At 61.6% G+C, this 15646-nt stretch overlaps 1 protein-coding gene across 8 annotated transcripts in view; it reads right to left on the bottom strand.

The window, feature by feature from the left end:
* The window catches only part of KDM4B (lysine demethylase 4B), a 117324-nt gene extending 101888 nt beyond the window's left edge, over window positions 1-15436 (bottom strand). For all 8 annotated transcript variants that reach the window (XR_011540746.1, XR_011540745.1, XM_070622684.1 and 5 more), the window contains exon 1: window positions 15307-15436. The gene's annotated coding sequence lies outside the window, so the exon portion shown is untranslated. The remainder of the gene's footprint in view (window positions 1-15306) is intronic.
* Between the last annotated feature and the right edge of the window lie 210 nt (window positions 15437-15646).

The raw sequence follows: 15646 nt of genomic DNA, 5'->3' as shown, positions 1-15646 counted from the left end.
AGTAAAGATGTCGTGAGGAGGCCCTAAAACAACAGGAAGAACATACTGCAAAAAATAGAGTGAAAAAGTCATTAAAACGCTGCATTAGAAAATATCCACTTAATGCAAAAGAAAGGAGGAAGAGAGGAACGAAAGAGACGAGACGGAAAACAAAAGGGAGGACGGCAGACGTAAATCCAACTGTGTCAATAACGACATTAAATGGGAAGGGGTTAAACCAGGCGATCGAAAGACAGACCGTCAGACTGCAGGACAGAAAGTGAGACCCAACCACACGCTGCCTACAGGAGACGCTCCCCAGATCCAAAGACATAAACAGGCTGAAAATAAAAGGATGGAGAAGGCGTAACATGCAAATAGCAGCTGTAAGAAAGCTGGAGCGATTACACTAACCTCACACGAAATAGACTTTAAAACAAAAACGCTGGTAGAGATAAAGAGGGACACTTTATAATGAGAAGTCCATCAGGAAGATATAACAATTGTAAACATATATGCATCTGACAACAGAGCCCAAAATACGTGAGCAAAAACTGACAGAAACGAAGAGAGAAAGAGACGGTTCAACAACAGTAGCTGGAGACAGTGACACCCCACTCCAATAACAGATAAAATAAGGCGGCAGATCGACAAAGAAATGAAGATTTGAACAACAAGGCAAACGAACAGACGTCTGTAGAAAACGCCACCCAACAGCAGCAAAACATCCTGCCCTCTTGGTCCACACAGAGCGTTCTCCAGGATTCAGCATACGGGAGACTATAACACAGGCCTCATTAAATCAACAGGGATTCAAGTCGCCCAAAGTAGGCTCTCTGACCACAAGGGAAATTAGAAATCAACAACAGAAAGAGACTTGGAGATTCACAAATATGTAGAAGTTAAAGAACACATTCCTAAATAACCAATGGGTCGAAGCTGGCCTGGTGGTGCAGAGGTTAAGTTTGTGTGCTCTGCTTTGGTGGCCCGGGGTTCACCAGTTCGGATCTCGGGTGTGGACATGGCACCACTCATCAAGCCATGCTGTGGCAGGCGTCCCACGTAGAAAATAGAGGAAGATGGACACAGATGTTAGCTCAGGGCCAGTCTTCCTCAGGAAAAAAAAAAAAAAGGATTGGCAGTGGATGTTAGCTCAGAGCTAATCTTCCTCAAAAAAAAAAATAAATAACCAATGGGTCAAAGAAGAAATCACAAGAGAAATTAGAAAACACTTTGAGGTGAATGAAAATGAAGATACAACATACCAAAACTTATGGGATGCAGCTAAAGCAGTGCTCAGAGGGAAATTTATAGCTGCCTAGATTGAGAAAAGAAGAAAGATCTCAAATCAATAATCTAAGAAGAAAAGCAAACCGAATCTAAAGCAAGCAGAAAGAAGGAAATAATAAAGATAACAACAGAAATTAATGAAACAAATCAAAAATAGAGAAAACTAAACCAAAAGTTGGTTCTTTGAAAAGATCAGCAAAATCGACAAATCTTAAGGTAGGGTGACCAAGAAAATAAAAAGAGAAGACTCCGACTGCAGAAGGCAGGAAGGAAAGACGGAACATTCCTAGCCCTGCCCACCTCACAGGAACAGAAGGAGATTACAAATGCATCGGCGGGGAACAGCGCTGAGCAACGACAGGAACAGACCATCAATCGAGACACAACTCGGATGGCTCCTAAGTGGAAAAAGGCGGTCCCCAAAGGTCACGTGTGACGTATGGGTCCATAACGTCCCCAAACGACGAGGTTACAGAGATGGGGCACAGGTGGCGGCCGCGGGGCTGGGCCGGGCGTGGGGGTGACTTTGAAGGGGGCACATGAGGGGGTCGTCTGTACTGTTTTTGTAACTTCTTAGGAGTCTGCAATTCGTTAAAAATAAAAAGTTAAAAAATAATCATATAGGGACTATCTCCCCACGATGGGAGGGCGGGAGGGCAGACCGTCACGTGGGTTGCTGGTGTGGGGCTGGGTGAGCCAACGCCGTGACCGATGACAGCCTTCTCCGCCCGGGTCACAGACACCCTTCAGTGTCCCGGCATCACACCGCGGGCCCTCTCGTCTGACAGCCTCCCCGGAACCATGGCCAGGGAGCCACAGCGCCGCCCGGGCGTTTCCACAGCACAGATCCAAAGGGACACGGGACTGTCCATCCAGCAAGCTCCGCCCGGCGCGGGGTCCCACGGCCACCCGGCCCCCTACTCCTGCCTCAGGCCCAGGCAACACGGCCGCCAGGACGGACCCGCCCCAGGCCGCTGGTGGAGCTCGGAAACCTGAAGTGCTCCTAGTCCGGGCATTTTCACGGAGCCTCACCTGCCCTGGGTCCTGCACGAGGCGTTCCCCTTTCAGAGTCCCTGTCTCCAGGTGGGAACGGTCTGCCCTCACACCAAGGTCTCGATTCTTTCTAAAGGAAAAGATTGGAAAGGGAGGACGAGAGGACTGGACTGGTCGTGTAGTCGTTAAGTTTGGCACACTCCACTTTGGCGGCCCAGGTTCGTGGGTTCAGATCCCGTGCACAGACCTCTCATCAGCTGTGCTGTGGCAGCATCCCACGTATAAAGTAGAGGAAGATGGGCATGGATGTTAGCTCAGGGCCAGTCTTCCTCAGCAAAAAAAAAAAAAAAGAAAGAAAGAGAGGAGAGAACAAGAAAGGAAAGGAAGACTGCGTGACACAACCAACAGGCTGAGCTGATAGGGTCCACCCTTCCCTGGCCATCCTGGGAGAAGCAAGAACCAGTGCTCTCCTGGTACCTTCTATACTGGGCCAGGCGTCTGAATTCAACGTGACCGACCACTCACCGAGAACTGTGCCAATCACTCCACACGTACTCATTCGCTTCCACTCAGCAATCCTCCCAGGTAGTCATTCTCTGTCACCTACCACAGACAAGATGAGGCCCAGAGAGGTTAAGTGACCTGCCCCAGGTCACACAGCTGGGGAGGTGGTGGTGGAGCTGGGGCTTGAAACCAACTGTTCCAGCCTGGGAGTCAGCACCGATTCCGCTTTCCCTCACAGCCAAGCCACTAGTGAGGCCACGCAAGTCTGCGGCCGCCACAACCCACCCAAGTCCAGTCCCCTGCGCCCAGGCCCCAACCACCTTCTCCAAACTACTGTCAGCGCTCGCCTGGGGGATGGCTGGAGCACCCTTCCTGCTCTCACTCCTGCCAGCCACCAGAAATCTCCGAGGTCATCGCCACCTCCCAAGGCTTCTCCTGCCTTTAACGGGGTCCAGCGTCTCCCCACAGCCTAAGTGGCAGGGTCCACCCAGTCTGGCCTCTGCGAATCTCAGGGCCCCACTGCTCTCCCACTAGCCCACACCCTCCAGCCACCCTGGCCACCTTCTGATCCTCAAACACACCAAGCTCATTTCCACCTCAGGGCCTTTGCACACACTGTTTGTGCTTCACTAGGAGCTTCTCATCCCAATCTTCTCAGGGTTAGCAGCTTCGAGGCATTCAGGCCTCTGCCCAAACGTCACCTGGGAGAGGCCTTCCCTGTCCACCCGGGAAAGAAGCTCGCCCCTCCAGCTGTGCAATGAAATCGCTCTCGTCTTCATCACCCCGGGCCACGTCTTCCTCTCTGGCTATCTGGCGCCTAGCCTGGCACGATAAACATGGGGTGTCTAACCCCCAGGCCGTCGGGGGTGTGGGGGGCCTGGTTTCCTCCTGTGGAGTCGGGGCTGGTGGGGTCAGCTGGCTGTGAGGCCACCACTGAGGTTGCAGCGGCAGCCGGGGGCGAGACCCGAGTGCTCACTAACAGCCATTGTCCTGTGCCCCGCTCGCCATCATCTGGCACGGAAAGCACGTGAGGAGCAAGGCCCGAGGAGCGAGGCCCAAGGGGCTGCGGCGTTAGTCTCCAGCCAGGGGCAGCGACAGGGCCCACTCTGAGCTCAGGCCCCAGACCCCACCCACGTGCTGCTCGGGACGCGTCACAGGAGGCCCCTGGAGGCCACGGGGATGCTGGTCCCCCAAAGCCCAAGTCTTCCTGAGCGCCTGGACCATGGGGGTTCCCGCACACGGGCGCAGGAGGACCCCAGCACAGCCCCTACTCAGGGCAGGCTTAGTGCCTCAGCCGTCTCTGCCCCCGGGAGCCGGCAGGGGACGCACACATGGGGTGTGGGGTTGGCAGCCTGGGATCAGCCAGCGCTGGGTGCCTCTGCCCATCCCAGTCAAGCTACCGTGGGGCTGTCCCTCACCCAGGGCAGGAATCTCAAACGCAGACCCTGGGTGGCAGAGAGGCGAGGGCACTGGCAGGTCCCCGAGACCCCCGCCCTTGCAGGCCCCCTTCCATGGCCCCATCGGGGTCACGGGCTGCGCCCACCGGCCTGGGCACCAACATCCTCGGTGACGCCCGCTCACTCGCCCTTGATGATCCTGATGACACTGAGGGCCCAGCCCTCCCGGGTGCCCCGGCTGCTGTGACAGGACCCCCGCCTGGCGGTCACAGGGCCACATCGCTGGTCGCCACCAGGGTCCCTGCCTCCCCAACCAGCACATCAGCCTCTCGGGGCAAGGAGAACGCCCTGTCACCCCCAAACGGACCCCTGGAGCCCAGAAGCACGGAGCGACCCTCAGAAACTCCACAGCGACGGACCACGTGCGTCCAAGGCTCAGCAGGTACCACAGGGGCCCTGGCCGTTTGGGGCTGCCACCACCGACCTCTACATCGTGAAGACAAGTCATCTCTATAACGAACATCCCGCCAGGAGACCGAGCTCCGAGATCCCAGGCCGTCGTTAGGCTACAGGCCGGGTCGATGAACCCAGGGAGACCCGGGGCCTCGGGGAGCGGGCACTGGGAGCCCGAGGCGGCAGCTCCCGGCACCCCGTGTCACAGTGGCCGCCCCAAGGGCACCTGTGCCTGAGCGGGCACCGCCGAGGGCACGAAATCCAGCCAAATGCTTTCTACCACCAGGAGCCGGTCTGCAAACGGCACAGGCCTGCCCTGAGCCCTCTGTGCCGTAGGCCTCTGGGCCAGTGGTGCCACACAAAACCCCAGGTTCGCTGGAGGAGGACAGCGGCGAGGCGAGCAAAGCAGGCCATGGGACTGCACGTTCCAGCTGGGCCACCTCCGGTCCCGCCCGCCCCAGGAACACGGGCCTGCTTGCCAGTCCATTGAGCCCGGCAAACTCCACCCCCAGCACAACTCGCACAAAAAAGCTCCAGGAGAAAAAGAAACAAGCCTACTTCCAAGGCACCTTCTCACAGCCTCGACTGTCCTGAACGTCCTTCTCAGCGCAAACACGGAACAGCAGCGGGAAAACCACGGGCTGTGCTTGGGCCGGCCCCCGTGGCTGAGTGGGTAAGTTGGGTGCACTCCATTTTGGTGGCCTGAGTTTGGTTCCCGGGTGTGGACCTACACCACTAGTCTCAGTGGTCACTCTGTGGCGGTGGCGCACATAGAAAAACAGGAAGATGGGCAACAGATGTTAGCTCAGGGCCAATCTTCCTCAGCAAAAAAAAAAGGGGGGGGGCTATTCTGGAATGGAAAATAGTTTCAGAAACTTCTGGCAACACCACCTAGATTCACGTCAAGGAAAGACAGAAGCCCAGAGAAAAGTCGTTACTGTAATAGACTGAAGGGCACCCTAGGCCAGGCCTGCTGGAAATCAGGACATTTTGGGCCAGGTCACTCTCTGTGGGGCATCCTGGGCGCTGTGGGGGCCGTTGAGCAGCATCCCTGGCCCCACCCACTCCAGCCAGGAGCTCCCCCTGTGTGACAACCACAGACGTCCCCAGACGTGGCCCAGTGTCCCCTGGAGTGGGAACTACTTCACTGAAGGATTTTCGGGTATGAAGCAGCAGGGCCCCCCATCACCCCACGTTGGAGACCAGGACAAAGACCCGGCCGAGGTGGGATCTGAACCCGGGCAGGCAGGGTGTGCAGGTACCAGCCTCTAGCTGCCGAGGCCGCTCAGTCAGGCCTTGAGCCAAGGCCACCAGGCCGTCCATGATTGCGGGGTGCTGCTTCCAGCTCTGCTCGCACGAGCCCCTCTCCCGGGCCGTCCCGTGGCCACGCAGCACCCCAGCTCCCGCGGCTGCTTCCCGGGGACATCTCGGGCCCCAGGACTGGGGCCCCACAGCGCGGCCAGCGTCCCTGCCCCAAGGCCCTGCCCGGGCTCGGCCCAGGACCCAGAAGCCTCGCGGCCGGCGTGAGGTTCCTGCCCCTGTCCAAGTCGAGAGGCGGAGGCGAGGGCCGCGGGCAGGACGGGGGCCACGGCCACCGGGGCGGACCGCCGAGCCCGGCATCCCAGAGGCAAAGGCAGCACGGAAGCTGGGGGACCGGCTGTGGCGTCTCAAGAGCAGATGTCGGCTTTTGCTGATTCCCCGCGGCACCCCAGACAGAGGGCCCTGCGGGGTCAGCCCCTGCACCCCCTGAGGTGGGCCGCGCTGGCCTCCGGGCCGCCCGCAGCCTCCGCCTCCCCCTCCAAGCACCAGCGCATCCCCTCCCGCTCCAGCGCCTCCTCCGGCCCCAAAGCGCTCTCCCCCCACTGCGCCCCCCGTGGCAGGTCTCCCCAGCAAGAGGCGACGGACCAGAGACGCGGACGGGCTGGGAAGGCGGGCAAGGACGGGAGGGCGTGAGGGGCCAGCCCCCGCCAGGCGCCCCGTTCACAGCATCCCCAGCCCAGCACAGCGGTCAGTCACCCAGGGACGGCGGGGCCCAAAGGACCGGCCTGGGGACGGCCAGCGCCACGTGTGAAACACACAGAGGACGTCCAAGACTCACACCAAAAAGGAGCGTTAGAATCTCGGGAACAATTTCTACAGTGATGATGTTGGAACGATAACATTTTGGGGATATCGGTTTCAATAAAACGCATTATTTGAATTCACTTCATCCGTTTCTGTTCACCTCCTAACGAGGTTGTTAGAAAACTCCAGACGACACGCGGGGCTTCTCCGAGGCTCTGCTGGACGGTGCTGCCTCAGACACGACCCCGTCCACACCCGCGGCCAGTCCCCTTCAGCGGGTCAGCCATTTCCGCTCTGACACCGGGGTTGGCCACCCCTCTCAGTCTGCACACGGCGTGAGGTAGGGCCCAACTCTGTCCCTGGACATTCGGTCCGTGTCCACGCGTGTGCCTCTGTCAGGGACAGCCAGTCACCCCCCCCCCGCCCCGTGTCACCGTCCCCACAGGGCAGACTCCACCAGAGCCATGGGAGCAGGCGGGGCAGCAAGGAGACCACACCCCCAGCCCCCCGCCCTCCCCCGAGGGCCCACGAGGTGACCGCACCACCCCTGGGGGTCATGGGGGCGTCTGGGGGCAGGGATCCCAGGCAGCCTCAGCTCAGTGGCTGGAAAGCTTCATGGGGGCTCCGTGGGGGCCACAGGGATGCTGAGACCCAGTCACGGCCTTCAAAGAGACAACGCGCAGACCATCAGGGCCGGGCCAGGTGCAGCCGCCCCGTGGGGACCCCACCCAGCCCGGGCTGCAGGAAGAGGAGAGCGGAGAGTGGGTGCAAGGGCAGCTGCAGCACCTCCTGCAGGGGAGCTGGGGCATCGTGCCTGACTCGCCAGACCTCCCGGCCTCAAAGCCCAACCCCAAACCCACGGGCCAGGCCTCCCTCTGCTGATCCCTCTCAACGCCGCACTCAGGACGTAGCCCCACAAGGGTTTCCGTGCTGTGTCTGCCCAGGGGGCCGGCCAGGTGAGCGGTCTGCACACTGCAGCCCCGGGATTCTGGAACTCTGACATGGTGTGGGGAAAGGAAGGCACAGGAAAAGGGAGAAACTCCCCAAATATCCACCAACGGATAGCGGACGATAACACAATGTGTCCATCCACACAGTGGAATATTACGCAGCTGTGAAGAGGAGCAAGGCCCTGACACAGCAGCACGTGGACGGACCTGCACACGTGACACTCAGGGAGAGAAGCAGACACAGAAGGACACACGGCGTGTCACCCCATTGACGGGAAACGTCCAGAACCGGCCAATCCACAGACAGAGAGCAGGCTCGTGGGGGCCAGGGGCGGGGGAGGGGGTGGGGTGACTGTTTAACACACACGGGGTTTCCTTTTGGGGTGACAAAAATGTTCTGGAATTTGTTAGTGGTGATGGTTGCACAATCGTGTAAATGTTCTAAAAACCCCTGAATTGTCCACTTTAAAAGGGTGAATTTTATGCATTGTGAATATCTCAATAAAAAATATATTTTAAAACAAAACAGGACAAGAGCGTCTTAAGGGCGTCCTAGAACACCAGGGTCTGGGCAGCATACCGGAGCCCGCCGTCGGGCAGCTGTGAGTGGCTCTCCCCGGGGACGGGGACGACTCTGGCCCTGCGCCCACCCTCTGTCCCTGGGAGCCTGGCACAGGGGGACCCGGAGACACTCAAGAGACGGGGGGCTGCCCCACCCCCTGCGTGTCCTCCTCCACGTGGCCTCTCAGGACACAGCCCCCAATGTCCCCTCCACGTCCCCCTGTTCCTCTGCCCCCAGCTCCCCGTCACCGTGACGACCAGGCTTGGCTCAGAGGGTGACTCTCCTGTCGCCTCCTTGACCCCCACCCAAGCCGGCCGGGGCCACCCTGCCCTGCGCCTCCACAGGCCTGGGGTCCACCCACCCTGACCACTCTGCTCCCCGGGCCCCGCCGGCCCTCTGCTCGTGGGACCCTGTTCCACGCCTTCCACCATGGGCCACGACCCCGTGGGCGGGAGACGCTGTTCATCGGCCACCATGAGCGCCTGGCCACGCGCACACACTGACCACAACATCATCCTCCACCAGTTAGGAGCAGACGCCTTGGACGGATGGACCTGGGGCTCCAGCACACGTCCGGATGGCTCGTGTCCACCGTGAAGCCACAGCCCGGCCGGATCACGAGGACAGGCCGGATGACAAGACCCGGAGCCCGTGGGACAGCGCCTTCCACTCAATGCAGCTCCGCCCCGGGGCTGGCAGATGACACGCGGGGCGCCTGCAGGGGCCGTGTGAGGCGTCCTGAGGCCACCATGCCCCGGCTGCCCGCGACGGCCGCCTGAGCCAGACCGCGCCCACCCGCCGCAGCCCCGGCAGCGGCTGTCAGCTCTGTCCGTCCGTCCATCTGCCCAGCCATCCCTCCTGTGGGGCCTGGGTGTGCAGAGCAGCCGGTGTCGCGATGGGCGAGGGCACCGTCCTCTCCAGGGCTGCCTGGGGCCCGGCTCCCCCGACTCCCCTCTCCTCCTCGGGCGGAAGGAGCTGCACGACAGCAGGGACCCCAGAGCGAAATTCCAGGAGCTTCCCTCACAAGGGCACCCCCTCTCCCGACTCGTGACTACAGTGACCAGAGCCTGCAGCACAGGCCGCCCCTCGCCAGTGCACGGGACTCTCCAGGAGAGCACGCGACAGCAGTAGCCAGCGGCAAGTGACGGCCCCTCCCAGTGCAGACACCCGGCCGTCCCCATCACTCACTCGGGGCGCCCGGCTAGAAGGTCAAGGGTGGTCTGCGCCGGGACCCCAGCACCAGCTCCCGGGCTGTGGCCTTCCCAAACGGGCTGCCCCCCAGGCAGGGTCCACAGCTCTGCCGGGCACGCAGATCCCTTCCACCCCACTTGTGCTCGGGGGTCCCCTGCACGCCCCTGTCACTGGGCCGCCCCTGTGCCTGCTGGTGGCGGTTCTGGATCCACCGCCAGCTCCTCGGACACGACGCATTTCTCTGCATCATGAAAGGGCGCCCACCCCCGCCCCGCGCTGCCCACTACGTGCCATCGTTTGGGTCCAACTGCAAACCCAGACGGGAAGTGGGTGCTGGGGGCACAGGCTGACAGCCGCCTACAGATGGCCTCTGCCAGGTCGCCATACGGGCTCATCTGAGAACCAGGATGCGATGACCAGCACCAGTAAACGGGGTCACATCCTGCATGGTTTGCCCTGAACCCGGGGACCCACCTGGGGCCCGGCAGCCCTCAGCGGCTTGACTCCTGATTCCTTATGCACGAAACCAACACACAAGGCCTCCATCCCAGAGCGTCACAGCCAGGGGCACAGCCCGCCCACGGGGCACAGGCGGCTTAATGCCAACTTGTCGCCAAGCCCCTCACGTCCCCCAGACCCTCGGAGGTGGGCCGAGAAGAGAGAAGAGAGAAGGAAGGAAGGAGCGATGGAGAGGCAGAGATAGGCAAAAAAAAAAAAAAACAGGCCACTGTGGGAGCCAAGAAGCTCCGAGGAACCCTCTCCAGACGGCTGGCTTCAATCATCCAGAGGAGGCAGGACCGTGCGCGAACGGGACGCGTCCCCAGCGAGTCACAGCACTCCCGGCACAGGACCAGATCTATGACACAGCACCTGCCCAGCTCAGAAACCGCCCGCCAGCCCGTGCACGCTCCCTGAAGCCGGGGTGCAGGAGCGACGCCAAGGACACCTCACTGTCCACCGCCCCACAGAGCTCAACGGTCACACCCACAAAAGCCACCTCTTCCAGAGCGTTCCGAGGACTGCAGAAGCCCCTCCCAGGCCGGCAGCGCTGCGCTTGGTCAAGAGGATGGGCCGGAGGCTTACGAAACAAGATGGTTGGCAAACGGCATCTTCCTCTGAAGCCCTCAGCTTCCGCCAGGTCCACACAAACTCCTGAGGCCGCTCGGGCTCCTGAGCAACCTTGTGATGCCAGCGGCGGGTGACACACAGGGGCGAAGCATCTGCCTGGGTCACGTCCCCTCTCTGTCCTCCTTTATTAGGGAGCTGTTCTCCTGGACGGGCTCATAATTTTCTGACATTCCCTGCAGTTTTAATTTCCCTCAAAACAACACACAACCCATTTTTTTTAAATATAAAGAATGACTCTAAATGCACTGATGTAGAAAAGAGGGACAGTCGTTCATTCATTCAACAAACGAATGTTTCCCGAACACCCACTCTGTGCCCGGAACTGTCCTAGGCACCAGGGAGACACACCACCACCAAGACAGACGTCATTCCTCGGGCACAGGCCTCGCTCCCCAGGGTGGGGTCTGCAAACTCTGACCACGGGGCGATTCCAGCCGCCGCCCGCTTCTGTGCAACCCGCAAGCTAAGAGCAGTTTTGGTGTTTTTTAATAGTTGGGTGGGGAAAAAAAATCAAAAGAAGAACACAAACAGCTCATGGCACGTGAAAAGAGTCCAGAAGTCTCATTTCGGTGTCCATCAATAAAGTTTCATTGGGACATAGGCACCCTCGTTCACTTCCATACGTTTGGGCCGCAAGGGCAGAGCGGAGCGGCCGGGACGGAGACCGTCCAGCCTGCAAAGCCGAAAATAGTTACTCTCTGACCCTTTACAGAAAAAGCTTCCGCCCTAGTGGACGAGAGAGACAATAAATACGAAAACGGATGAATACGCGTTTCTGATAGTGTCGAGTGCAAAGGAGAAGGGCAGGACGGAAGAGAGAGTGGCTGGGAGAGTGAGTTCAGGCAGCGTGGTCAGTGATGGCCAAGCTGAGCCGAGACATGAATGACAAGGAGCCAGCTGGGTCCAGGCGTGAGGGAACAGCATTCTGGCAGAGGGAACAGCAAGTGCAAAGGCCCTGGGGCAGGGAAGAGCAGGCAGGTAAAGCGTTCAGACTGAGGGGAGCAGGGAAGAGTGTTGGGGCAGGCAGAGAGGAGGGAAGCACAGACGACAGAGCAGAGGCCACAGGAAGGGGCCTGGCCTCTTTTCCAAGGACAACACGAAGCCACTGGAGGGTTTGGAGGAGAGGAAGGCCGTTTCTAAAGTTTTTAAAAGCTTCTCGAGGGAGCAGGAGGGAAAACCAGCAGACTAGCTGGGGACACGTGCTCTAACCAACCAGATGCTCCTCAACAGGCCTACTCAAAGCAGCGAGGAAATTCAAAGCCAATTATTCACCAGTAAGAACGGCCACAAAACCAGTTCAAGGATCCTCTCAGCCTTAGGACTCAGGTGACACAAGTTTCTTCTCCAATACTGTGGTTAAACTCACTTCATCGCACTCAAGGGTGTGTGACCAGCACCTTAACGGTCCCGCAACTGCGAGGACATTATTGCTCAGGAAGAGGCGAAGATGAGAGAAAAGAAGTGTGTCACCTTAAACCCAACTTAAAGGAGGCTGTGACACGACCTGGCGGGAAGGGGTATGGTGCCCACGTGGTATGGACGCCTGGGCAGGGCACCTGCCGGCTCGGAGGCCGAGGACGGCCCTGTAAGGCTCCCGCAGCACGCCTGGCGGCCCCTTAGCAGGCCAGCAACGGTGGCACGGGCATGTCTGCCGGGCAGGAAAGGCAGAGGGACACCCAGGCCGAGGAGGGTCAGCCGGACACAGTTTGCAAATGGGAGCCCCTCCCTATTAAAGGGGGGGAGAAGGGAACCAGAATTCGAGGCAGATATGGGAGGGTCACGGCCAAATATGGGGTTAAAAGTTAAGTGAGAGGGTCTCACGGGGAGAACCGTGACCCCTAGAGGACACTGTGGTTGTCACACCTGGGGGAGGTGCTGCTGACATCGAGTGGGCGGGGGCCAGGGGTGCTGCTCAACCCCCCCAGCGCCCAGAATGACCCCCACGGAAGGCGCCGGCCCGACGTGGACCGGGCACGGGGGACAGCCCGACAGAGGCCAACAGCAGCAGTGACAAGTCAGCTCCGGGCTCGAGCCACGCCCTCCGTCCCCTCTGATCGCCACCATGACTGAGGATGGGAGCTCACTGAACCCATCTGACAGATGAGGAAAGCGAGGCCCAGGGGCGTGCGGTGACCTGCGGCCTGTGTGGCGGATGGAGAGGAGGGCAGGGACCCAGGGACACGGCCAAGAACACCAGGACACAAGGGAGGCCAGGGTCAGCCTCTGCTCTGCTGTCGGGCGTCCCCAGCCAGAAGGAGGCACCCAGGGGCGCTGCAGGTGCGAGCCGTGGCTGGAGGCCCCACGGGCAGGTCTCTGGAGCAAAGCCAGGGCTCGCGGTGGCAGAGGCTGGCGGGGAGGCCCGGTGGCGCCCAGCACAGGGTGCAGAGCCCTCGGGGTCAGGCATCTGTCCCCACTCCACACGCTCTCCACCCCTCTTCCTGGCCAGGTAGTTCTTGAGCAAGTGACTGGCCCAAGGTCACACAGCTCTGACCCCTGCGCCACGTTTCCAGAGCCCGGGAAGGAAGCCAACCGGAAACGCTCCTTTGCCCACACCTTGGTCCGTCGCCACCCACCCCCTGGTGCTGCCTGCTCCCTGAGCCGGGGAGCAGCTCCACCCCGCCGTCACCGCTGGGGCCGCACGTGGGGCACCCAGATCTCCCTTTCCCCAACACACCAGGAAGCCCCTTGAAGTCAGGGACCCCCATGACCTGCCCCGGCACGCCAGGAAACAGATGGGGTCCCCAGGGCTGAGGAAAGGGGCCGGCACAGGACAGCAGGGGCAAGACACCAGCAGAGGAGGCAGAGAAATGCCGGCTCAAGACGAGGCGGAGCGGCCAGGGAGGGAGAGCGGGGTGGGAGGGCCCCCCACCGCCCCAGAGGGACTGGGGCAGGGTCTCTCCCAGGAGACAGAGGGACACAAAGGCCGGGCGGGGTCCTGATGACCCACCAGCGCTACTTTGAAGCTCCAGCATTTAACATCTCCTGAGCAGCCCGCTCCCCGAACGCGAGGATTAGGAAACAGGAGAACATCCAGGGTGGTCAAGACCTGTGTACATTTCAAGTCTCAATGACATGCTCCTGCGCGGCACCTGACACAGGAGCCACCTGTACACGGCGCGACGCCCGGCAGCATTTGTGCAACCCCACCTCCGTTCCCCACCCCCCTCCCTGGGCTCCCCGAGGTGGCCGCCACCAGGGCAGGGAGGTCTGGCCGGCTCGGGGTCCCCACACAGACAGACGGAGCATCGAGACATGCCAGGCGGCCAATGAGAAGCACGGAGAGCGGCCGGCGAGTTTCAGGAAGCTCGCCTCCAAGAACCACTCTAGGACTTTCACACTCTGTCCTTCAGGGACCCGAACGTGGACGGCCGAGATGGGAGGGGCTGCCCGCAGCTCTGGCAGAGGGGGCGAGAAGAGGCGGCCGGGGGAGTCGACAAACTCCCCCGATGCCTCCGAAGGAAGCTATAATTTGAGAATGAGGGGTCATCCGCTCCTGCATGGCGGCAATCAAAGCTCAGAGGAGTCAGCCAAGGAGCCCGTGGGGGGGGCTTCCTCCAGCCTGGGGCCAGTCGGGGACCCTGCTGTCACGACAGAGGGGTGGGGCAGGCGTCCTCAGACCCTAAGACAGTACTGGCCCCCAGAGGAGGTCGTCAATCAAGGCCATGGACAGAAACAGACAGAAACACACGGGAAAGGACACAGTGTCTACACATTACAGGATCCTGGGGCGCCACCGACCAGAACTACCTTTCACTAGTTTCATAACTCGCGAAACAGTTGCACCCAGAGGCACCTAAATTATTACAATAAATGCATCTTCTCTCCCACCAAACAGATGGGGGACACCCAGCACCGTCCACACCTCCCCGGCCCCCAGGAAAAAACAAAACAAAACCCAAACCCCCTGTAAAACCTTCTGCATGCCCAGGTGGCCGGGTGCCCCATTCCCCCTGGTGTCATCACGCCCCCTGGGTGCAGACCCAGGCCTTGTGGATCCGGGGGGCAGGGCCTTTCCAGAAGGAATCAGGGGAGGAGTAAGGGGGTGGCTGGGACAGCCCGAGGGGGTCCCCGCGGGAGCGACCCCACGGCTTCTCCGAGATGGAGAGCCGGCTGAGCGGGGGAGGGACGGGGGCGACGCGCCTGGAAGCTGCGGTGTGCATGGCAAGTGGGTACATTTTTATTCTTTCAAAAAGCCAGATTGCATGCTCCTCGGAGTGGGGTGCGGGGAGCCGGGGTGCAAGTTTGCAAGCCTCGGTGGCACGGCGGGGGGGACCCGGGGAGAGGGGTGGGGATGCAATGATGGACATCCCGGGGTGGGGGGGGCGCCCCTGGGAACCCCGAAGGGCCGGAGACGCAGGCGGGGTTGGCCCGGGCCTGGGCGCTCGCTCTCTCTTTATGATGATTCTCTCTCTTTTTTTCCGTTCGCAGGATTGCGGCGGATCCTGGGAGCCCGGGGCCGGGCCACCCACGCTGTCATCTTTTGTGCGGGGCCGGCCCCGCGCGCCCCCGGCCGGCCCGGGGCGCCCCCGCCTCCCGCCCCGGCCCCGCCATTGTCCGGCCGCGCCGTCCCCGCCCGCCGCCCCCCGAGGGCGCCCCGGGCCGGCCGGTGAACGCCCCCAACCGTCCCGCGGGCCGGGACAAAGCGCGGGGCCGCGGCCCGAGCAGGCCGCGCCCGAGGCCTGGGCCTCGCGTCCCGGCGCCCGCCCGGCCGCACGCGCGCAGCCCCGGGCGCGGCGCGGGGGCGAGGCGGCGGCGGCGGCGGGGCCCGCGCTCGGCCGCCTCCCCGCGGGCTCACCTGCGGCGGCGCGCGCGGCCCGGTCCGGAGCAGCGGCGCGCGCTCCCCCGCCCTCGGCGTCGCACCCCCGGGCCCCGCTCGGGCCGGGCCCCGCTCGGTCGCTGGCGGCCGAGCCCTCCGCGAGCGCCCCGGGCGGGGCTTATAAGGCCGCGCGCCAGCTCCGCCCCGGCTGCCATTGGTTGCCGAGCCCACGCCCGCGCGCCCATTGGCTGCGGCTGACAGCTCCGCCCCTCCCCTCCGCCAGGCCCATCAACACCGCACGGCCCGCCCTCCGCGCGCCTCGATTGGGCGGGCGCAGGCGCCGGCCTCGCCTCGCCATTGGCCCGCCGGCCGGGACACG

The sequence above is a fragment of the Equus przewalskii genome, chromosome 6 (genome assembly GCF_037783145.1).
Source record: "Equus przewalskii isolate Varuska chromosome 6, EquPr2, whole genome shotgun sequence".
Classification (NCBI taxonomy): domain Eukaryota; kingdom Metazoa; phylum Chordata; class Mammalia; order Perissodactyla; family Equidae; genus Equus; species Equus przewalskii.
This window is presented reverse-complemented; position numbering and strand designations above follow the sequence as displayed.